General features: G+C 47.0%; 1 protein-coding gene and 2 long non-coding RNA genes across 4 annotated transcripts in view; 1 reads left to right on the top strand and 2 right to left on the bottom strand.

Moving 5' to 3' along the window:
- LOC129470000 (uncharacterized) overlaps positions 1–5,763 on the bottom strand; it is an 81,320-nt gene extending 75,557 nt beyond the window's left edge. Inside the window, exon 1 of the long non-coding RNA XR_010118023.1 lies at positions 5,168–5,763. This is a non-coding gene — a long non-coding RNA (uncharacterized lncRNA). The remainder of the gene's footprint in view (positions 1–5,167) is intronic.
- The window catches only part of ASIC2 (acid sensing ion channel subunit 2), a 1,112,670-nt gene that overhangs the window by 627,764 nt on the left and 471,773 nt on the right, over positions 1–13,133 (top strand). The gene's annotated exons all lie outside the window — the stretch shown is intronic.
- LOC134735196 (uncharacterized) overlaps positions 11,051–13,133 on the bottom strand; it is an 82,813-nt gene continuing 80,730 nt past the window's right edge. Inside the window, exon 3 of the long non-coding RNA XR_010118022.1 lies at positions 11,051–11,944. This is a non-coding gene — a long non-coding RNA (uncharacterized lncRNA). The remainder of the gene's footprint in view (positions 11,945–13,133) is intronic.

Below are 13,133 nucleotides of genomic sequence, written 5' to 3'. Positions count from 1 at the left end.
GATTTAGGGAGCGAGCAAAGCCATGAATCAGGGAAGAAGGTGGAGTAGCCCACGAGGTAGGGGACAGACAAGGCTGCCTTTCCAAGACCACGTGACCTTTTTAAACTTTAGAATCCTAGTTCCTAGCAGCATGGTCATAAAACTCCTTAAATGATCTATTGTAATGGTATGGGATCCCATTCCAGAAAAAGATCCATAATTCTTGGTCACTGAGGAAATGCCCTGGAAAGATCAATAAGGGCAGGACAGAAGTCCAAACGGGTGGCTCTGAAATGCTGAGAATGTAGGAATCCATTTGTCTTGCTGGCCTCCTGTCCAAAAACAATGCTTTCCCTCTACAATCCCCTCCCCTTTGGTCTGCTCCTAATTCCTCCCACATTCTCCCCAAATTTCTCAATTTTACCAGTTAGGAAGGCAAGGACTGCGATGAGGTTGAGGGGGGTGTGGAAGAGAGGATGGGGAGATGGAGGAAGGAGAGGATCAGCAAGGCAGGGCCATGAATGTGTGCTTCTCAGTGGTGCATTTCATTTCAGTTCATCGGGGCCTTGCTGTGTCATGCACAGCTAAGTCCCTTGAAATTCAGGGCCTCAGTTCTCTCATCTGAAAATTCTGAGTGAGGAGTGGCAGGTGGTCAAGATTAGGCTAGAGCATGCAGCATGAAGGCAAAGGTTCAGAGCCAGAGAAATCTGTGTTTGCATCCAGTTTCCAGCTGTGTACCTGAGAAAACTGCCTACAGCTGGGACTCATCTTCCATCCCTGCCAAATAGGCGTGATGTCTACCCAAGAGGTACACGAGGTTCTATGTGTCAAGCCCCCAGCAGTGTGTCTGGGACAGCTGGTGCTCATATTCATTGATCCGATTATGTGAGGGCAGTGTTGGTTCCCTCCCTACACCTATGATGGCGTCTAAGGTCACCGCTGAGCTGGGGGCTGGAAGGGGCACAGGTCTGTGCCTAACAGAAGGCAGCCTCCAAACAGTCCTGAGCAGATGTGACTTCCAGCTACAGATGGGAGTCAGCCTTCTGGGAAGGTGCTGCCTTTGAACCTGGGCAAGGACAGGAGCCAAGTGTAGGGGACAGAGCAGGAAGCAGTCCCCTTGGTCACAGCCTTAGTGGCAGGAAGAACAGACACTAAACTGAGGACGTCATGGGGTTTTGTTCCCCAACTTCCTCTCACCTCTTACTGCCCCAAATCAGTGAAGATAGGACAAAAATGCTCAACCTAGCTGGCACCAGACAGAAGTTGGGAAGTTGGCTTTAATTGCTTGTCTCTTCTTTGGAGCCAACTCCTCTTCATTCTGTCTCCAATGGCCCCAAAACTCTTAACTACTTTGAAATTAAGAGATACTTTCCTAAGTAATTCTTGGCTCAAAGAAGAAATAAAAACAGACGTTATGCATTATCTAGAAAGTAATGAAAAGGAGAACACTCCACATCAAAGCCTATGGGACACAGCTAAAGCTGTGCTCAGAGGACATTTTATAGCACTCAATGCCTCTATTATTTCTTGCGAAAAGCTGAAAATAATTGCACTAAGTAGTCAACCTAAGAAATTAGATAAAGAATCATAAAATACATGCAAAACAACACAGGAGAGTGATTTAATGAAAATAAAAGCTAAAATTAGTGCAATTGAGAACAACAGAAGTATTCTACTCTTACTCTTATTAGTTTCTCTTCCTACAGCAGTCCTGCCATGCCAGCACCTTCATCATTTATACCCATCCATCCCCAAGAATATCATGCTAAAATCTGGCTTGAAAATTCCGTTACTTTGTAGAATGATCAATAAAACTATTTCGTATAATGCAAAGAGCACAAGACTGGACAACAGGATACATGGTCCTGGGGCCAAGTTCACCATGTTCACCTTGGCCGAGTCACTTCCCTTCCTTGGCCTTCAGATTTCCAGTTTGCACAGAGGCTAGGGCTACCAGCTGGCACTGACAGTTTGTCAGCTGAACTCCATTCATGGCCAAAATTCCTCAGAAGCAAGAGGTCACCCTCCCATGGGTAAATATTGGCAGGCCTTTTTCTGGAGATGATGGTGCTGGTGAGTGATGGGAGATACTCCAGGGGTCTGCACCATAAGAGGTTGGCATGGGAGGCAGTGCCAAGTTGGAAGGATAAACCCAGAAACTGAAGGCAGCCTGGAGCAGCTTCAAGCTTGGGCCTAGCTAGAGTAAGCAGGAGTGTAGACATGATGGTACTAGGGTCTTTTCCCTGGTCTCTTTTTAAATCTGGTGGATTCACTCCCTTCTGAGACTCATTAATCTTCTTATTCTCCTTTTATTTTTCTAAATGCTCATCTCTCTTCACACTGTAACTCTGCAGGCTCAGTACCCAGTGGGAGCAATAATAATAAGTGGAAAGAAGTGTTCTCCTCTCCGTCTTAAGTTTCTAAGATCAAGGACAACTGGTGCTAAGGGACAGGCTGCCTACAGCTATGACCAACTAGCCTTGGAACCTGGTCCGTGGAGAAGCTTCTCTCCCTGCTTTCAAGTCAAAATAATGATGACTCATGTTTTGCCAATCCTTCCAGGCTCTAGCCTCTGGAGGTGACTTTTTTTTTTTTTTTTTTTTGAGACATCTTGAGGAGCACTGAAAGATGCTTCTCTTTCAGCATAGATAGCGACTGCAGAGTTTCACCCTGATCTTGGTCAGACTGAGCTCCTGGAACAATTAAGACCTCCCTTTGGAGGTCAGTTTAAAGAAAAGTGATCTGATTTTTTCCATAACCTCACTACAATACTACCTACTATTAAGCTGAATTTTCCCACACTCCTCCATTTACACAGGACACTGAAACCCAGAAATAAAAATAAGATGTGCTTTCCCCTTATTGCAATGACAAGGACTGGGCAGCCCTAGGTGAGGGCATCTAAGAGCCCTCTTGACCTCTGTGGTTTGCATTACCACATGAGCTGCTTCCTGGAAGCCCCAGGCTTGGTTCTTTTGGTGACTGCGGGTTTCGTGGCAAGTGAGGATGTCTCCAAACCTACTGTACACAGAGCACCCACATCCTGCCTTGTTAGGGCATGGGTCTTTATCCTAAGTGTCGAAAAGATTTTAAATATAGGCTGCCATGATCAGATTTGGGTTTTTCAAAGACCATGCTGGCTTGTGCAATGGGATTGGAGGGTAGCAGAGTGAGTGTGAATAAGGGGATCCCAAGTTCTCTGGCTATTGCAGGAGTCCAGGCCAGAGGCAGCAATGGCCTTGACTTGGATGTGGGCAGTGAGACAGGGAGGAAGTGGGCACCTTCGAAAAGGTGGAATCACCAAAGCTTGGTTTTGATGGGCTTTAGAGTATGAGTGAAAGGGAGAAACAGAAGATGACTCCCCATTTTCTGGCTAGGGCAAGTGGGTGGTGCCCAGTCATTGAAATAAAGAACTAGGGTAAAGGAGCAAGGATAGAGGTAGGGGAGGTGACGATGAGTCTAGATGGGACATGCTGAGTTGGAGGTGGCAGCCATCATCCAAAGGAGTTTCCAAGAACATGGATGTGTGTCTAAAGCCAAAAGAGATTGAGCAGGAGACCGAAATAAAAGCAGCATCCAGGAAAGGAACTACCCTCTATTGGAGAGTCATTGCCTGTCAGTTTGGTGTGTCCTCATCCTGCTTTTGTATGGTGACTGAACACTCTGGGTATGGCCAATGAACCAAGAATTAGGGTGACAGCCACAGAGTCTTAGAGCCATAGAGCTGGAGGGGGCATGCATGGGGTGGGTGGGGTGGGCACCCATCTGTGAGAAGGCTCAGCATCTCCAAAAGGGTGCAGTAGCTTGAAAAAGCATGTTCACTACACTAATATAAAGGTACTTGTGAAACTCTGTAATAATTGCTGTGTGTTGTAATACAGTCATCTAAGCAAGTGTGGAGATGCAGACAACAGACTCTATGGCCTTACTGGGGAGGGTGCATGACCCCCAGGAGGAGCTGGGTCTCTGTCTCAGAGAGCAGGGTGACATGTTCGTGTCTACGGGCAGAGAATGTGGGTTCACAAGGCCTTGTGCAGGGGTTGCACTCTCAGATGCTTCCACAAGCCAGTGACATGAATGAGCCCAGTGTACTGGGTGGTAATGGTGGGAACTGGCAGTAGCCACCAGTCCAAAGGAACAATGCCACTGTGGGCTCCCAGTGTGAATGGGGGCTTGGTGTGACTAAGCCCTTTGTTTCTTTCTTTTAAAAAAAATTTAATGTTTAATTTTATTTTGAGACAAGATCTCACTCTATTGCCCAGGCTGGAGTGCAGTGGCACCATCACAGCTCACTGCAGACTCGACCTCCTGGGCTCAAGCAATCCTCCCACCCATTAGTTGGGTGTGGCATGCACCACCACACCCAACTAATTCTGTTTAGTTTTTGTAGAGATGGGGGTCTCACTACACTGGCTTCAAACTCCTATTCTCAAGCCATCCTCCCACCCTTAGCAATCCCAAGTGCTGGGATTACAGGCATGAGCCACCATGCCAGGCTACCCTCTGCTTTTTCAAGAAAACTTAGGAATCCAGAATTGTATGTGAATTCTTCTGATTTTTAAATGTTGGGTCACTTAAAAAAATGGGTAATAATTAGAAAGATGAATCTGGGAACTAAATGAGTCTCATCCACAGGTCAGATTTAGCTCACAGGTCATCAGTTAGAGATCTCTGCTCTGGCCCAACCCACCTGCTGTACAAGATGCAAGAACTCAGGTTCTGAGACAGGGCTGGAAAATCCCAGGTCACACAGTGAATTATGGGCAAAGCCCAGACTCAAATGCAGACAGATGCTCATTTCACTGCTCTGTACTACCCCACAGCTACTACCTCCCTCTTGAGGGCTATTTAAAGAGAAGGGACCAGAATTTTTCCATAACCCCATTACAGTACTATCTACTCTTAAGCTGAATTTTCCCAAACTCTTCTTTTTACACAATAGGACTCTGAAACTCAGAAATTAAAACAAGATGTGCTTTCTCCCGTATTGTAATGGCAAGGCTAGGGCAGAACCCAGGCCTCCTGGCTCCCAGTCTAGCCTTGCTTTCACCAGTTCCTTAAGTACTCAAAGCACTCCCTGGGCAAGGGCTATATTCAGCTTGCAGTGAATTGCTGACATATTCTGTTCCTAAGCATATCCAACAATCCAAATTTTCATCCCCAGGACCAGCCCCATAGGCTACACCACCTTAAATCTTCTCTCCACGGGGCCTGACTTGCCGGCCTGGCAGGTTGCTTCTCTTCTCTGATGAATGATAAACACAACTGCAGCAGGCATGCAGCCCTGCCAGCCAGTTCTGATTTGTCTGCTAATTGGAGCCTGGGCAAGGCTGGCATGATGCCGTCTGTCAGTCTGTTAGCGAGCAGTGTGGGAGGGAAGAGCACAGAACACAGAGTTCAGGAAACCAGACTTGAGATTGCGGCTCATGAGCCGATTGGCCTTGAGGAAGAGGTTAAGCTCTCTAAGCCTCACTTGACTCGTCTGTGAAGTGGACATTATGAAGCTTGCCCCACAGGTTTTGCCAATGTCTATAGTCTAAAATGGGGTTAGAGCCTAAAGGTGATGAAATCTGAGGCCTTGGCTTATAACCTTTAAATGGTCCCCATTACCTACATGCTAAAGTCCAAAGTCGGTTCCAGGCAGGTGTGATCTGACCCCAGCATCCTGTCCCGCCCTCCCTCTGTCCTACCTTCCTCCCCTCTCTTGATAGAAACAACTGACATTTACCAGACACTTACCTTGTGCCAGACGCTGTGCTGAGCACTTTACATTCATTAACTCACATCTTTCTCCCAGCATTCCTATGGGAGGCACTATTATAACTTAACAAAAACCAGCTTGGGAAGCTTAAGGAGCTGGCCCAAAGATCCCCAGACATGAGTAAAGGATTGAGACTGGAACCAACTCCAGCTCTAGAGGTTGGCTCTGACAGTTTGTCAACTGAACTCCATTCAGGTCCAAAACTCCTCCGAAGTAAGAGTCACCCTTCCATGGGTAAATATTGACAGGGCTTTTTCTGGAGATGATGGTGCTGGGGAGCGATGGGAGCTACTCTAGGGGTCTGCATCATAGGAGGTTTGCATGGGAGGCGGTGCCAGGTTGGAAGGATAAACCCAGAAACTGAAGGCAGCCTGGAGCAGCTTCAAGCTTGAGCAAACCTAGTAAATGCTCTTCAAGCTCCTAGCTGCCACATCATTCCACTTTCAGGTGTGCTGAAAGGCATTCCTGAGAATGCCTTTCTCAAATGCACTCTCCTGCCTTCACCCTTTTGCTTAAATGTTTCCGCTGCATGGAAAGCACTATGAGGTAGACTCTTGCTTGAGGTCCAACTTGGACTGGCCCCACCTCCCTGGGATGGCCAGCACCCTCCCTAGGCAGGCAGGTTCTGTCTTCTCTCTCCACTGGGCTTCCATGGCCTGCAGGCGGTGGCCCGAGATAACGCTGTCACTCTGCCCACACAGTGTCAAGGCAGACAGGTTGTGATTCCTGTTAGTACACTTGACCATCTACAGTTGCAGGCTTCATCTCCTCAAATACTGGAACATCCTTGAGAAGAAGGTTCTTGTTTTACTTATCTTTATATCCCTGAGCCACAGCACAGCACCCCCAAACCTAGTAAATGCTCTGCAAATGCTGAAGGAGGAAAGAAGAAAAGGAAGAAGGGAGCAAGGGAGGAGGAGCATGGAGGGAAGAGGAGGGAAGCAAAAGAAGGGGAAGAGGAAGCGGGGAGGGGAGGGCAGGAAGAGAAAAGATGGAAAAGGGAGGAGAGGGAGGAGAGGGAGGAGGAGTCAGGAAATGGGGCAAAAGGTGGAGGGGGGGGAATAAATTTGTGATTGCATTTATTTAGTGAGTGATGTGAGGAGTCAGCAAACTATGGCCCTCTGATTTAGGGCAATATTCAGACTATGGCATATTTTTATACAATCCCAACTAAAAATGTCATATATATATTTTGTTTTGAGACAGAGTCTAGCTCTGTTGCCCAGGCTGGAGTGCAGCAGCACGATCTTGGCTGACTACAACCTCTGCCTGCTGGGTTCAAGCAGTTCTCCTGCCTCAGCCTCCCAAGGAACTGGGATTACAGGCATACATGCCACCATGACGAGCTAAGTTTTTGTATTTTTAGTAGAGATGGGGTTTCACCATGTTAGCCAAGCTGGTCTTGAACTCCTGACCTTGTGATCCACCTGCCTCTGCCTCCCAAAGTGCTGGTATTACAGGCGTGAGCCACCACGCCCAGCCATTTTATATTTTTAAAGGGTTGCAACAAAAAAAACCGATAAGAATGAAAGAATATATGACAGAGACCATGGGTGTCCCAAAGCCTAAAATATTTACTCTCTGGCCTTTTACAGAAATCATTTGCTGATCTTGGCATAAGAGGATGCAAACTCCAAATAGAATAAACCTCAGAGTCTAGGTAGGAAATCAGAAAATATCAGCCTTGGAAACTTAAACCAATGAGATGAGACGTGTCACTTCCCCAGGATGAAACCACCAGAGCGATGATTTATCGGTGTGCTTGCCGATAAGGCCAAGCTGCGGCTGTCTCTCTATCTCAGCATAGAGTCTGTGGGCCCTCTCTGGGAGGAAGGCATAAATTTAAAAAGCAGCTAATGGAAGATAAACTGAAATCTTGGAAGCCCTCCTGCCTGTCATGAGGCGGCATTGTAAAGAGAGCTGTTTTTAGGGACTAATAGAATCATTGTCCTGAGGGGGAAGATAGAGCATCAGGTATTGGGAGTGAGACTCCAGCCTGTGGCAGAAGAGGATGTGCTGAGCAGCTTGTCCAAGTGTTCCCGGCCCCTTGACCCTGCCCCAGTGAAGACTACAGGAAGAGTTCTTAATGGGTCAGGCTGTTAACATCCTGTCTCCTCCTCTGCTCTCATTTCCTGAAGAGCCTTTTGATGACATTCAGCCTCCCTGCAGCAAAGGCCATGTTTAGTCCAGCTGGTGTGCTGGGCTTACATTTCCTCAGTGGAACAACCACGATAACCACATGCATGCTATTTATTGAGCATCTGCCGCTTGCCAGGCCCAGGGTGAGGTGTTTTTTTATTTATATTGACTCAGAGACAGACATGATTAGCCCCATTTTACATATGAGAAAACTGAGGATCCGCGAGATCGATGAGCTTATCCAAAGGCACGTGGCTGCAAAGTAGCAGAAACAGTATACCCTGGTTTAGTGATTCTTTTCAATAAACCTGATTCTAAAAGCCTGATTCTTCTCATAATGCTACACTACAGATTGTGTGCATGTACACGGTACACACACACACACACACACCCATAATTAGTGCTAATCAAGGGAATTCATATTTTTTCGTTGATGTCTAGGGCAGGCCTAAAGTTCAAGGTATATTCTCTCTCTTCCTCTCTCTCACACACATACACACTCACACACCCTAATGACTTAGGTCTTTGTCCAGTCTCTTTTTTTTTTTTTTTTTTTTTGAGATGGAGTCTTGCTTTGTCACCCAGGCTGGAGTGCAGTGGCATGATCTTGGCTCGCTGCAAGCTCTGCCTCCCGGGTTCACACCCCCGGCCTCAGCCTCCTGGGACTACAGGCGCCCACCACCACACCTGGCCTTTTTTTTTTTTTTTTTTTTTTGTATTTTTAGTAGAGACAGGGTTTCACCGTGTTAGCCAGGACAGTCTCGATCTCCTGACCTCGTGAACTGCCCGCCTCGGCCTCCCAAAGTGCTGGGATTACAGGCGTGAGCCACCACGCCCAACCTGTCCAGCCTCATTTCTGTCTTTTACTCCTATATCCCAGTATCCTAGGACTCTGCCCTAACCCCAGACTGCAGAGCTGGAAACCTTGATATTCATTTCCATCTCATCAAAAGCCTGCTGATCACATATGATATGCAGAGATTTTTAAAAAGCAATCCCTTTTTTCAAGGAGCTTGAAGTCCAGTAAGGGAGGTACACAAATAAACTCTCTAATAAAATGCACGATAATGAGTTATGAGAGCTGCTCACCCTGGTGCTGGGGTAGCCAGGCTTTGGAACTTGAGCTCCTGAAAGGCTTCCCTTAAGAGGCTACCTCAGGACTAGGATGGCAAGGTTGAGAGTTCACAGATGAGAAAGTGCAGGGCTAGTAGGCAATCTGGGCAGAGAGATCGGGATGTGCTAAAACTAGGAGGCCAGAAGATTTGATGTCTGCAACTCATTTGGAATAGATTAAGCTTAAGTTGAATCTGAGGATATAGCAGAAGCCAGATCACAGAGGGTCTTTGCAATATGGGGAGGAGTCTGTACTTCATGCTACCGATGATGGGGAACCGTAAAAAGGTTTAGGTCAGACATAAATTTGAAAGATCCTGTGCGTTATACAATGGAAGGGATTGAGAATGCAAGATCAGTTAGTAATCTATAGATTTGGCAATAAACAATGTTTAAGCTGGAGATAAAGTATGGAAAGAAAATTAACTGCAAGATAGTTGGATGGTAGCATCAGCAGGTCTTGGTGGTCTATTGGGTATGAGAGGTGAAGGAGAGAAAGAGGTCTAAGTTAACTTCCTGCCTAGTCCTTGAAAATGCTCTTTCTCTTCCAGAGCACTGGACTCTTGCCTCTGTTCTCCCAGTCACTGATTGGGTCTCACTCTGGTTGCTCTGACCCTCTGGAATCTCAGTGCTGTGCCCCTCTGGTATTACACCTGCCTAGGACTACTGCTCACGTGCTCTGCCCACCCTATTGAACTGCCTTGTACACTATCACCAAACTCAAATTTACCAACCCATAATAAATGTTATCTATTGTGCTATTTGCCATGCTCTGTACCAGCCCTGAGCCAGACCCATTCCATAAACTCCATTCATCCCCATCCAACTTTATTCATTTTACTGAGCCATGCCTTGTAGCAGCAGCCACCTATCTCAGTTCTGCCACAGCCAGCTCCACTCCCTCACCCCCATAGCACCACACAAAACTGGAAGAGAAGGCTGATAGGGTAGATTTAAACTCTGACAGCTAGGAACAATGGACCTGAACCAACAGGATGAAATTTAGCAGAGATAAATGTCAAGTTCTACATACTGAGCTCAGGAATCAATCACAGGGACAGGATGGAAAGAGCTGATTTGGAGTAATGATAAAGAAACATCTGAGAGGAGTGGCTGAGTAGCTGGCCAGAAGCTGAACAGTCACCGGAATGTACGGCAACAAGTACATTAAAGAGATACTCTCTTTACAGGCCAGGCCAGGTACGGTGGCTCACGCCTGCAATCCCAGCACTTTGGGAGGCCAAGGCAGGCTGATCACCTGAGGTCAGGAGTTTGAGACCAGTCTGGCCAACACTGTGAAACCCCATCTCTACTAAAAATATAAAAATTAGCCGGGTGTGGTGGTGGCACACCTGTAATCCCAGCTACTTGGGAGGCTGAGGCACGAGAATCTCTTGGACCTGGGAGGTGGACGTTGCAGTGAACCGAGATTGCACTACTGCACTCCAGCCTGGGCAACAGAGTAAGACTCCATCTCAACAACCACAAAAAAGATACTAACACAATTTGAGGCTAAGTCAATAGTAGAGTGTCCAGGTATAGAAACATAGCAATCTGACAGTCAGGATGGTTTAGACTCCAACTGAAATAGTGTTTAGCTATGGGGAGTACCATACAAGTATGCCCAGGAGAGAAGAAAGAGGTGATGAATATCTAGATACAAATTCTGAAAACTCATAGGGAGAGGGACTGGAAAGATGGATGTCAGAACCTGGTGCTCAGTTAATGCTAGCTACTGTTATTATTTTCCCATTTCCCTGGTTGCCCAGTTCCTAGGGGATTGTCCTGAGGCTGAGGGTCTGCCTCTTGAAAAGCATAAATATCTCCTCCCCAGCCCCAGCTGCATTTCCTCATTTGCCCCTTCCCCGTTCTCTTCATGTTGCTGGTGTGTCTGCAATGTGTCCTTCCATCTCAAGCTCTCTGAACTCAGATCAATATTATGGGTCTGGTGTAATGTCTCTCCTCATTCCTCATCCTAATCCTGGAATGTGGAGTTGGTAGTGTCCCTAGGGCCGAATCCTGTGTTTTATAGATGAAAAAACTGATTCAGAAAAAGACTGTGGCTTTCTCAAGGTCCTGGAGCTCTTTGGTGGCAGAGCTAGGATTAGAACTGCAGTCAGTCCAGTGCCGTTTTTGAACTGCCTTCTGGTCCCTTTCCTCCTAATCCAACCACTCACTGAGTTCTAAGGAGTTTTGATTTGGAAGAGGAGGAGGAGAGGGAGAAGGCAAGATATAGAGCCTCTGTGGGCCAGCAACAGAGTGCATGAGATTGAGAAGACTAGACCCCAAGGCTCCGTCTTTTATCGACAGGGTTGCCTTTGTTACTGGAATGAAGTGAGCCAATATCCTGGTTAATTTTCCTGGGGAACCCTGACTCCCAGGAAAATCCTTGATTCACTCACCGCTGCCTGGGGAATAAGATAGGACTTACCTGACCTCAGGATAATCTTAACCCCTTCCTTGATTCCTCCTTGCAAGGGGGTGGGACAGTAGTATTGCTTTGATTTCCAACAGCAATAGCCCCAGGACAGGTATTAAATAGAGAAAGTAGCATTTTGCCTTTAATAACCCCACTTGTCTGTTTATCACAACTTTTAACCTACAAATCCAGCAATTTTATCATCTTCATCACCATTCTGTCATCCCCAACGCCGTTCCATGTGCACAGCACACTATAGGGTATATGCTTTATAAATCGCTTCCACGCCCATTGCCTTCCTTGATGTTTCCAATTACCTCGTAAGGTTGCTCATGGGAAAGCTGATGCCCAGGGAGGTATCATGAGTTGCTGAGCTCAAGCCAAGTGTGGCTGAATCACAAGGTATCATCAATTTTGCTTCCTCAGGCAAGCCGTATTTCTCAAATGTGCCTTCCTTTAAAGTTTTCTTAAATGCGCCTTCCTGTAAAAACTTTTCTCTTTTATAATTCTAGGGTGAGAGTCTCATTTTAGATCTACAAAAGAAGAAGGAACAGTGATGTGTGGAACCTGTAACACAAGCAGACAGAAGATCAGTTGAGGAGTGACTTGCATGGCCAGAGAATTTAAAAGTTATCGAAGGAAATCAAGAAATAATTGAGGCCAACCCATTTTAAGGATGCAGACACTGGGACCCAGAAAAAGAAGAACTGATTTCATGGGAAAATAGAGCTGTTTGGTGGCATGGTTGGGATTGTAACCCGGATTTCTGAGTTCCTGCCCTGACGTGAGCCGGGACACTGGTCCACTCCAGTCATTGACAATGAGTATTCAGGAATCTGTCAGCTATAATCTGCCATTCTCCTGGAAGCACAGATGGACTGGCTAATTGCCCTTGCCCTCTCCCTGGAGTTTGGAAGCCCCCTTTGCTCCAAGCTAGCAGTCAGCTCTACTGGGCCTGCAGGATATTATGCCCCATATGCGGGTATAACCCCAGAGGTGTAACCCAGGAGAAGTTGAGCATCAAATTGCTCCACATCTGCCCCGAACCCCAGGTACTTGGGATGTCTCTGTCCCCCAGGGCACCAGTGCTCAGACACAGCAGGCACATCTCCCTAGTGTCCCCACTGCCTTCCTAGAGGGCACGCCCCCTTACTGTTGCCACCACCCTGTTTTGTGGGAGTTCAGTCCTGTTTCCATGCTCTGCCATCCCCTTTATATAGAGAATCACTGTCCACATAATGTCAAGTGCCTGCCCCTTGAAGTCATAGCCCTACCTTGCCTATCCCCTTTGGATACCCCACCCCTTCCCCTAGATCTTGACAGTAGCCTGGAAATCACTAGATTTCACCTTCAGGTGTCAGTGTCCACCCTGAAGCCACCTCCTCTGGCCTGGCACTCTTGTCCGTCTGCAAACAGGCAAAGCCATCGATCAAGGAAACGCTCAGTCCCAGGCTCCCTCAGTGTTGATTTTCTTGCCACTGGCCCTCTAAGCCCCCCAAGCCTCCTTGCTGCTCTCCACTCCTGACCTACCTGGCCCCTTACCCCAGCCCTCCACGATGCCGCAACGATACAGACAAAGCCAAAGGCTGGCTCTCACTTCAAGTATCGGTACTGAGGAACTAATTCTTTAAGATGGCCTTTTATGAAAAGGAAGGGCAAGTTACCTGGTCACATGAATTTGGAAAACACTAGTTAAACAGAATGCAACAGGATCCCTTACTT

This window comes from Symphalangus syndactylus, chromosome 20 (assembly GCF_028878055.3).
Source record: "Symphalangus syndactylus isolate Jambi chromosome 20, NHGRI_mSymSyn1-v2.1_pri, whole genome shotgun sequence".
NCBI classification, from domain to species: Eukaryota; Metazoa; Chordata; class Mammalia; order Primates; family Hylobatidae; genus Symphalangus; species Symphalangus syndactylus.
The sequence above is the reverse complement of the archived record's forward strand: the minus strand, read 5'-3'. Positions and strand labels throughout refer to the sequence as shown.